This window comes from Odontomachus brunneus, unplaced genomic scaffold (assembly GCF_010583005.1).
Source record: "Odontomachus brunneus isolate Ranch 3 - 2012 unplaced genomic scaffold, Obru_v1 Obru_scaffold_052, whole genome shotgun sequence".
Classification (NCBI taxonomy): Eukaryota; Metazoa; Arthropoda; class Insecta; order Hymenoptera; family Formicidae; genus Odontomachus; species Odontomachus brunneus.
In genome coordinates, this window is record NW_022639502.1 from 192,634 (window position 1) to 202,978 (window position 10,345).

Consider the following 10,345-nt stretch of genomic DNA (forward strand, 5'->3'; position numbering starts at 1 on the left):
AGAGAGAGAGAGAGAGAGAGAGAGAGAGAGAGAGAGAGAGAGACAGGATGCACGAAGAGAGAAAATACGCCCGACGTGTAAAGACGTCGCGGCTTAGTGCGACGTATTTATTTTACGGGCGCACGATCGTCGTCGTCGGGGTGCCATGTGTGCGCCGCACGGGGAAATGAGCGCGGAAGCGAGGTGAACGTTCGAAACAATTCCAATTACGTAGTTTAATGAAAATATCTCCTCGCGACGCGCCGCAGCATCTCGGTAAAACGCCGAGTCGCGCGATTCGTTTCTCCCTTCTTTCTCCCTCTCGCTCACACTTTACTCTCTCTCTGTCTATCAGTCTTTTTCTCCCTCTCTTCTACCCTTTTCCTCTGGCGAGCAGGATTTATTAACTCGTGTGAAACTTTTTGAATGCAGATTTTTTGAAGCGAGACGTAATACCGTGTAGCTCGCGCTCACGTTTGCAATTCGTTGCAATCCACGAGACGAGAGTGACGTTGATTTGCCGACACGAGCGACCGAGCGACCGACCGACCGACTGGCCGATCGACGTGTCTCCGACCGATCGAGTTTTCCCCCCTTTTGCTTTTTCCTCCTTTTTTGCGATTCTCCATCGCGGCATACCGCACGAGTCTCTCGTAGTCGCGTTGGATAATCCGCGCATGTCGTAGTGTGTTCATTGAGTGGAACACTGTTTCACGATAAAATTTTCTCTCTTCACGAGAGTCATAAAATTCGCGCAGGTCCCGATAATAGTGTTACCGGAGAATACACACCGGCGGGGATGAAAGATGTGTACACACAGCCGCTCATAAGCGAGAATAAATAACTGAAACGACGAGGAAGCGTCATTCTCGGCCGAACTGGACTCTCAAAGAGAAACATCTCGCGGAAAGTTCGCGAGGGGAAGTCGCAATGACGTCGCACTGTCGGATTAGCGTTCTCCCTCGCGTACACACACGTACGCGGTCAATGTTGTAATCCGTCCGGATGGAATTTTACGCCGTAGTGTTGCCGCTGCGGCCACTGCGGCGACGACGACAATATTTAGCAGAGGCGGCGTTGAGCGCGAGCAGGTTGCGCGCGGCATTCAGCGTTTCCTGCTCGTTACGCCGGGCCGGTAATGGAGGGTGCGATTGTACGGATCAGTCCTCGCGCGCGTGTGAGCCCGGGCGAGGACTCTATAGCCGGCTAATACCGCCGGTGAGCGCAGCCCCCGTAGGTTCACAAAGAACGCATGAGGGAGCCCATTAGAGATTTCGCGATCGCGATCGCCATCTGCTCGGCGCGGACGAAACAAGAATCCGGTCTGGAGGGCCGCAGGACTTGCGGTCAGAACGTCGTTAATATAACATAAGTAGCCTGCCTCCTCCTCGGCCACGTCAGCCCGGTGCCGCGCGAATCGACCCGGCCGTATTCGCGTGGAACAAAGAAACGGGACCGAAACGAGCATGGCACTCGTTTCCGGGTGCTTTTCGCTCATCAGAAATCGGAATGTTTTTACGATCAATTATCCGCTATTACGCTCATTTGTCGACCGCTCGCATCCTCCGCTCTTTTACGTTCCTTTCGCCTCATCTGTCGAATTTGGAGATCCATGAGATTGCGCGCGGGGGGAGCTCCCCAACTTTTTTTCTAGCCAGTGACTGGCCAATTCTGGCTACTGGCTAGTTCCTGACTAGTTTACACGACGTTTGCTTTGTCAGTAACTGAACGGTAAAACTGGTCAATTTCTGACCAGTTTCAAACCAGTTTTCGACCGCTTCTAACTCTTTTTTTCTACAAAAATTTTCAGTCAAATATTTTTCATTGTTTGATTCTCCCTACACACATTTCCAAAAATATTATATTTCATTACTCAATATAAAAATAACGTGAAACTCGTGTTTCAAATAGTAGTCTTTTCAGGCGCGTATGTATTTTTTCATTATTGAGATAGTTGTAGATTTATTTTTAATTACCATTTTTCTTGGTTAGTTTCTAACCAGTAATTGGTTAAGAAATAATTTTCTGTTCAGTTTTTGAACAGTTATTATCTAATAAATCCTAGCCAGTTTTTAGCCGGTAAACTTGAATCGTGACATGACACCGAAAACGGAGATAGACTCGGGAGGGGAGAAGGTGGAAATATATTTTGTGTTTATTCTATTTATAACAATATTTTATTCATTCTTTGGTCAGAAAGGAGAGACGCGCCAATCTCGCGGAAGTTGGCGCAAACGGAGAATTTCCTCCTGCCATCTACTAGATAGGACGGCACTTAGGCTTTATTTACATAAATATTTTTGCGGCGTCGGTAGCCCCGAAGAGCGTCGCCGTCTTGAAACGCTTAAGCCGCCGGTCTCGGCTCCTTTTTCGACGAGGACCCGTCCATATGGCATATTCTCGCGCGCGCCTTTATCGATGCAACGAGGCGTCTCTCGCGAAATAGATAGCTACGAGCGTTTTCCGGCCTATATCGCGGGATGGACCGTACCATCTCCCCTAGACGATGCCTTCAATAATTCGTGAATATTGCAGAACGCCCGGTCGTCGCCCGACGTCGCCTCCGCTCCCGTCGCCGCCGACGACTATGACGACGACGATTTAATAATTTCTGCGCATCGCGGCACATTTCCACGCAATAACGAGCGGTCGTCAAGGTGGCCGGGCTAATAAAACCCGCACGTGCGCCGACGCTTGGGCATCTTTTGTATAAACAAATAGAAGAAATAGGGTCGGGAACGATGAGGGCGCGCGCGCTCGAAACGGCAGTCGTCAGGCTGGTAACGGGACCTGCAACGAGGTGAATATACGGGGAGGAAAATATATGAAAACGCACGAGTCCGGACTGACATTATACGTCCTCGTTTCGCATCGGAGTGTTGCGCTCGCGTGCATTTTACATAAGCGCAGAGACGAGCGCGGAATTGGTTTCGCCGATACGCGCCAGTCGACGATACGGCCGAAGACGTAGTACCCTAGACGTATTTGCATCCAAAGCAGATTATCGACGGAGACTTTCGACGGGGGTTACATTTTTGATGGAGGATCAGGAGGAAGTTTTGCCGGAGCTCGTTAACTCTTTCTCCTTCTATCTCTTTTATTTGCGGAGGTCTCCTCTACGCGCGGCCCGAATCTCTTTCTCTCGGACGATGTGTCTCGAGAACGAATTACAAATATCTCGCGGAGTGAAATGTTCCCGTTCTTCCTTTTGTCGAACGAAAACCCGTTCTAAAGGGATTACAAATTAGAGTCGCGATACTTTTATATTCGAACGCTGTTGAAAGTAACGAGCGGACTTTCCACGCAAGTGTGGCAAGAACTTCGGATCCGCCCGATTCTCCGTGCTTTCAGTTAACATAAATTAAAGAACTGCAAGTAAGGGAGTTTTTGCTCGCTCACCGGGGGTATCTCTGCTTTAAGTAAGGGAGAATCGATAGTCGCACGAGATAGAACGCACACAGCATGATTCCACTTCCCTCGAAAGGGCAGTAGTTTCAAAGCTTTTTTTCCCCCCCTCCCCGATGTCCACCTTTACTTTAATCAAAAGCGCGGGTCATTTTCTTTGACTCCGAAGAAAATGGTTAATTCGAAAATAAAAAAAGGAAAGAGATAAATACAGACGGTACGACGAGACTTTCCGCGGTCGAATTGTGGACGAATGGAGAGAGAAGCAAGTTTGATGAATTTCTCGTACAAAAGTCGTACAAATTTTTCTGTATGACATGAACGACTCGTCAGGAATGACATCGTTAAAATCGCACAGTTCTTACATTCTTGATATGCTATCTTCGTACGTTAATATCACACAGGTATGCTGATAATCCGATATATATCTGTACATTTGTTAGGATGTTGCGTAAAATAACGCCGTCACGCGGCAATGGCCATGAGAATTGGAGAAACTCGGGCGAATATGCTGACATACGAACTTCGTTTATTATTACTGTAATGGGACCGGTTGTTGCAAGAAGAGTGGCGGCAATATCCGCGGCGGAAATAATCCGAAATCTATGGCGGTCGTTCTTGACGCCGCGCAAACTGCAAGCAATAAAAACTGCGAGATTATGGAAGACGCTTTAAGAGTTACGGAGAGCAGTATATAAATTTTCAAGCACGAGCCTCTCTCTTTCTTTCTTTCTTCCCCTCTTTCTCCCCCTCTGCCTCCCTCGCGGCGCGTTGTACTGCCGTTACACGTGTCGCGACACGGGCGTTTACATAGGGTGTCCCGGCACCGTCTTGATATATCCCTTCGCAGGTACCATGAAAGATTCGAGGTCGGTTCGTTTCTCGCGGAAAAATTGTCGCGATGGGTTATCGTTTCTCGTAAGCTTGTAGTTTTTTACGAGCTCTGTAATCTTCTTACCGTATCTCGTAAAGAATCTCAAATTAAAAGTCTCGTTGAGAAAGAGAGAGAGAGAGACAAAGAGAGATGTGGGTCTCTTTATCAACAAAAATCTCCAATTTTCGACGCGGAGTAATACGGTAATTATCGACGCGATTATCGGTATACTCGGTCAGTCCACTGGGCGTATCTCTGGCTCAAAGGAAGTTCCCAACCGCACTCGGCGGTTCCCAAGGGAGCACCCTATATATCCGCAGGGCTCGTAACTTACACGGCACGCCTACAAAGTTTGTTTTTGCTGCCGCTTGCCGTAATATGCGATGTTACCGCGGCACAGTAATATATGCGGCTACGATTCGGAATCTGAAAAACGGCGGCGAGTAACGAACGGTCGTTCGAGAAGAAAGAGAGGAAAAGAGAAAGAAAAGAAGAGAGAGAGAGAGACTGTGCGCACGCTCCTGTTTTTTATTTGCCGCCTGTAGTACGCGCGAAATTGTTCCGGAAAATAGGAGGACTTGCTATGCTCTTGTTTGCGAGAGAGGCGAGAGACGGGGGTACTACCTTGTGCGATAGAGCGCGAAAACGCGTTTTAGGAGGCTTCAAGTCTGTTTGTTCTTCTCCACCCGTCGTCTCGTTGCGCGATAATAATCGCGGCGCTAGATACGTCGGTAATGGATATAAATACCGTGAGGAGGGACACGCAGGGGACGGCCGGGGTCCTCCTAAAGCCCTTTGAGAATTGAGACCTAAGGCAATTTACGGGGAGGAGAATGGAAAAACGGGAATAATCAAAGCGCGGTGAAGGTGAAGCGGAAAGGGAAGTCCCTCTCGACGCAAACAGCAGCATCGATCGGGCCGCACTATCTTTCCTCCTTCCTCTTCCTTCTTTTTCTTTCTTTTTTATCCATCCTTCCTCCCTCTCGTCAATTTCCCCGAGTTTCTTTCTTCGTTCGGGGCGAACATCGACGTCTTTTGATGCCGGAAACGGCAGAGGCATGGATTGCCCTTAACGATCCGTTTGTTGTGCTCGCCAATCGCGGTCATTGAAATTCGCGATATATACCCGAGCAATTACGCCGCTACTTTCGTTACGAATTCGCCGGAATATCGCCCCCGTTGAAAATGCATCGCTGTCTGTCGAGTAATCTTTCATCTTATTCATATGTATGAGATACATAGGTTCTTGAACCGACTCTTCTTCCGGGGGGAGGGAAAAAAGGAGAAATGCACGGGATGTTTCAATTATTTCCTGCCGAGTTGTCCCTGCTCGACCACCGATCCTTGCATTATTTAGGGGTTGATCTTTTTCGTGAGGAGAATTTATATTTAGCAAGCATCCATAATTCTATCGCGATCTCAATTATTAACTGTCTTCGTGTCCATCTTCTCTACTTCTGCGATACATTTTTATTAAACTAATGTTTGGATAAAAATTGAAAAGAAACAAACGTCAGTTCCCATCGAAAGAGGCACTCAGCGCAATCGACCTGCGCGCCCTTGTTTTTTCTCATGGGACGTTAAGAATGTTATTACACGACAGAAGTAAAGGAACGTTCGTCGTGGCTCCCGCATGCGAAGCGTCGTTGTTGCACGGTTAAACTGTATCGGAAAAAAGATTCGAAGCTGCATTATCTTAGTCTTTTCTGAATGGCCGATGCATTTCAATCCGCTGTTTGACGAGCTTCCAGGAAATTTCTTTGTGCGCGGAGAGCGCTCATGGAAGCTTTCGATTTCCCGGTAAGCACATCCTCGAAGAACTTTCCCATCTATCCCACACTAGACTCGAGACACTTGGAGTAGATTGAACAATCCGGGCATTGCGAGCTGAGTGTGATTCACGAGGATCAGGACGATATGATCAATGATACCCCGCAGCTTGAAGTTCGTCTCATTCGTGATTCGACAATTCTGTCGAACTAAGATTTTCGAGGCACTGAATCGCCTCTCCTTTTCCCTTGGGAGTCTCTCTCTCTCTCTCTCTCTCTCTCTCTCAAAATGCGTCGGATTTTCGCGCTCTCGTTTCTCACGAGATCGTCCGCGGCGACTAATTGAGACTCGGCTGTTATCGCCGATGAAAAGTGGCAGGGATTTATGAATCGAAAGTTGGTCGAACGATTGTACGCGAGGAAATTAATAGAAACGGTAGGACGTATTACGGTCAAACGAATGCTTACACGCGGATGCTCAAGTATTTTTAATCGGACTTGCGAGCGATCAAGCAAGAGCAGGCGAATTAAATTTTAACGACGCAAGTTTCGCGACACAAAACTTTATTCTTCGCTTAATTTCGCGCGGACTTTTCTTTGACGAGTTTTATGTTCCTGGACTTAATTATCAAGACATCCAGTGTGGAAATTTAAAAAAATTGCGGATAAAACCGTAACGTCTAATTAAAATTCCGCCCGGAAAAAAAAAAGAATTATTTTCCGCTTTGAGCGCTCGCGTCACGTTTGATTTAACTTTATGAAAAAACGCAGTACCAGCATCGTCATCCGGGAAATTCATGATACGCGCGCAATTCACTGCCTATGCATTATTATAATTACCGTTCGCTTCAAAGGTACTCGTTAAATCAAAGGTAAATCCAATGTATGTGGGGAACTACTGTGTCATTTGGGAGTTGCAATTTTTCGAAATTTCCAGCAAAAGTCGCTGGCTTCCCTTTTCCTCTCTCTCTCTCTCTCTCTGCTCGACTAGCTTAACGTGACGGGATAGGGGCCGTAATCGAAATACGACAGGTCGATCGACTCGGGATCGCGATTACGCCCGACGAACGTGCAACTACGGTGAGGCGGAACAATTGCTTAAGAGGCGGCGGCCACTAAATCTTCCGGGCCGGGGACGTTCGATCGGACTATGCATCAAATTTCGTTTCCAACGGAAGAGAGAGGAGAGAGAGAGAGAGGGGTGGAAGATAGAGGCAACGGTAGCCACGTTGGAGAAAAACCGGTCGGGACGCAGTCGAGACAGATGGAAACGGAAATTGCTACCAAATAGTATGTTCGGCAAGGTCGCGGCAAGAGCCGGATGGACCGGGCGAAGCGAGGCGATGCGATGCGACGTTACGCGACGCGTACACACGTATCGGAAATAGAAGGGAACCGAATCGTTTAATGCCTTTCGCGTAGCCGACGCGACAGCGCGGAGGCACGGTTTCGCAGAGCTCGCAGAGCCCGGCGATATTTTTAGCATGCGAAACTTTTTCAATAACATCCCGACACCCGTATAATCTCTTTCGATGGAATCTCGGTCGAATAGAGCCAGGTTGACTCACTCGCTTTCGCGTTGCCTCGGCCCTCTCTCTCTCTCTCTCTCTCTTTCTCTTCGTCTCTCTTTTTCTCTCTCGCTCACTTTTGTCCTCGTTCTCTCTGCCTTGCCTAACGAAGACACCAACATGATCGTCATGGCGATCGCTATCGGGTAGCGCAGTTATTTCCGTGCTCCTGCTCGCGGAATTACGGGTATTATTTGCCCTCGCCGTCGCCGTCGCACGGGTAATCAGGATCCCGATTTGGAAAATCCTTGAACTTAATAAGACTCTTGATGACGTTCGTCGCTCGCGACCGAGAGAGGAAGTCGACTACAAAAAAGGACGTACTTTTCGTGGACCTGTTCGCCGGGTATCTCGTATATCGACATCGTCAATCGACGCGGTGACGTATTACCGCGGGTGTACCCGGTGTGCCGGATGTGACGCATTTTCTCGGCGCCGCGGAAACTTACCGGGGATCGGAGTGAAAAGCTGCGGTTGCTGCTGAACCCGCGCGCATAGAGAAAAGGAAATATCGAATATCGGATAGAGCGGGTAAGAGAAATACAGTAGTTATATCATTCCGCGGCGTTCTTTTCCTGGCAAAGCCATGCGGTCGAAATAAAGGGCAGGTAAAGGCAAGAGAGGCAATAACGCGAGCGAAAGCAATGCAAATATAAGAATATGAGAAAGCCGAAAGGTGATGTCACACACATGTGCCTCAGGACGAATATAAAAATTTGGATCATGCATAACGATTTAACGTAATTTGCAATTTAATTCCTATTTATTCCCTTATAGATTAAATTGAAGTTAAATTTCTTGGGGTGAAATTTTATTAAAAAAAAATAGAGTGAAAAGTACACGGAGAAAAATAATTTGCTGGTCCAAAAAATGTTCTGCTAGTCTAGCAAAATCTTTTCGTTATTATATGGACAGCAAAAAGATTTGCTAAAAGTACTAATCACTATTTGCTGGATACAATTTACTAAATCTACAAATTATTTTGCCGTAAGAACGGTGGATTTTTATAAGCAGTTGCAGTTTTGCTCCAATAGCAAATAAATTTACTAAGGATACATTATTTTGTATCGATAGCATATTAACGTGATTCTTAGGATAAATACACTCGACACATTTTTTTATCCTGGCAACAAAACTACTTCTGCTCTGATAACGAATAATTTGTAAAATTAGTTACAACTAAATTTTTTTGTTGTCACTACGAATATGCAGTAGCAACGACGATTTTGCTAAAAGAGCAAAATTATTTTTCTCCGTGTAAAGTATTTTGAATCATAGAGTGGACCTTTTTACTCAAAACTAAGTGAATCCGATGTACTCCATCGTCGTAGGAATATATTTACCATAATCAATGGAAACATTCGCTCATATAGAGTTAGAATCCACTTTAACTTCAGTGAAACATTTATTCTTGGAGTGACAGTCTTCTCAGTCTTCACCGTTGCTTCGAATGAAGATGAAGAATGAGCTGCCACTCGTTTTGAATGAAATTTCCACTCCAAGAAATTTAGAGAATATCGACTTGTTTTCTCACTAGATTTCTCAATACAAAAGTTGGAGCCGATTTCGTGTAAAATTACCATCTATTTTAATATTTAAATCGCCGAATTACTTGAATAAAAATTTTGATTAGCCCTTCAAATCTCAGACGGGAGATTGCCGGATTAATGTGAAGGCAAAATATCGACTCGAGTATCGTCAACGACGACGATAATGATACGCGTATCGCGCGAAAGGATTAACTGCGCGATTTCATTCCGCTCCTATAAAACGAACTTTACGACGAGCCCAGCGAGCGAGGTCCTCTCCATCTTTGGCACTTCCGCCGACGAAACGGACCTTGAACTCGTCTCCGAACACGACGACGACGACGACGGTAGCGATGACGATGACGGTGCTCGATCCGTTCGTCAAATTACCTACAAATTGCCAGAGTCGCGGTTCACCGCCGCCGTGTACGACCCGAAGTCGGTTAAACCGTGTAGAGAGACAGAGAGAGAGAGAGAGAGAGAGAGAGAGAGAGAGAGAGAGAGAGAGAGGGAGGGAGGAAGTGGGGGGAATGAATGAAATGGCGAAAGGGAGGGCGAGAAAGAGGAGGGAAAGACAGGACGAAATAAAAAGGGAGAAGTAAAAAAAGAAAATGAAAGAAAGAAGAGCGAAGAAATAGACGCCTTGAATAGCAGGATGTGAACGGACGGACGAGTTCTCTCGAGAGCCGCGCGAATGAGTGTGTAAGGAGCGTGGGACTGTGATTGTTCAGTCGCTACGTCCCGTTTCGCCTCGCCTCGTCGCACCCCGCCTTGCGGAAATGACGACGACGACGACGCGTTGTGCTAATAACGTTGCCTTTCAGCGCCCGAGCTTCGGGAATCTTTTTCAGAAACCCGGTGGAAAACCTCACCGTCTTTGGCGGTCGTCTTCGCCGTCGTCGTCGTCTACTTCACGTTTCGTTTCGCTTCGTGTCGCGTTACTGGCGTTACGTGACGTAACACGGCGTAAAGAGACGACCAACAGCGATGCGTCTGGCGGTATTGCATCGCTGCCTATGAAATCGCGAGAATTAGTGCGAAGAGTTCGCCAAGAGACAGAGAGAAAATTAATATGATGTTCCTGGAGCGAAGAACGACGCGTCGAGACACAGACAGACAGACAGACAGACAGACAGACAGACAGACAGACAGACAGACAGACAGACATACAGACAGACAGAGAGAGAGACAGAGAGAGAGAGAGAGAGAGAGAGAGAGAGA

At 47.1% G+C, this 10,345-nt stretch overlaps 1 protein-coding gene across 6 annotated transcripts in view; it reads left to right on the top strand.

Moving 5' to 3' along the window:
* LOC116845494 (nephrin) overlaps window positions 1–10,345 on the top strand; it is a 338,079-nt gene that overhangs the window by 148,787 nt on the left and 178,947 nt on the right. The gene's annotated exons all lie outside the window — the stretch shown is intronic.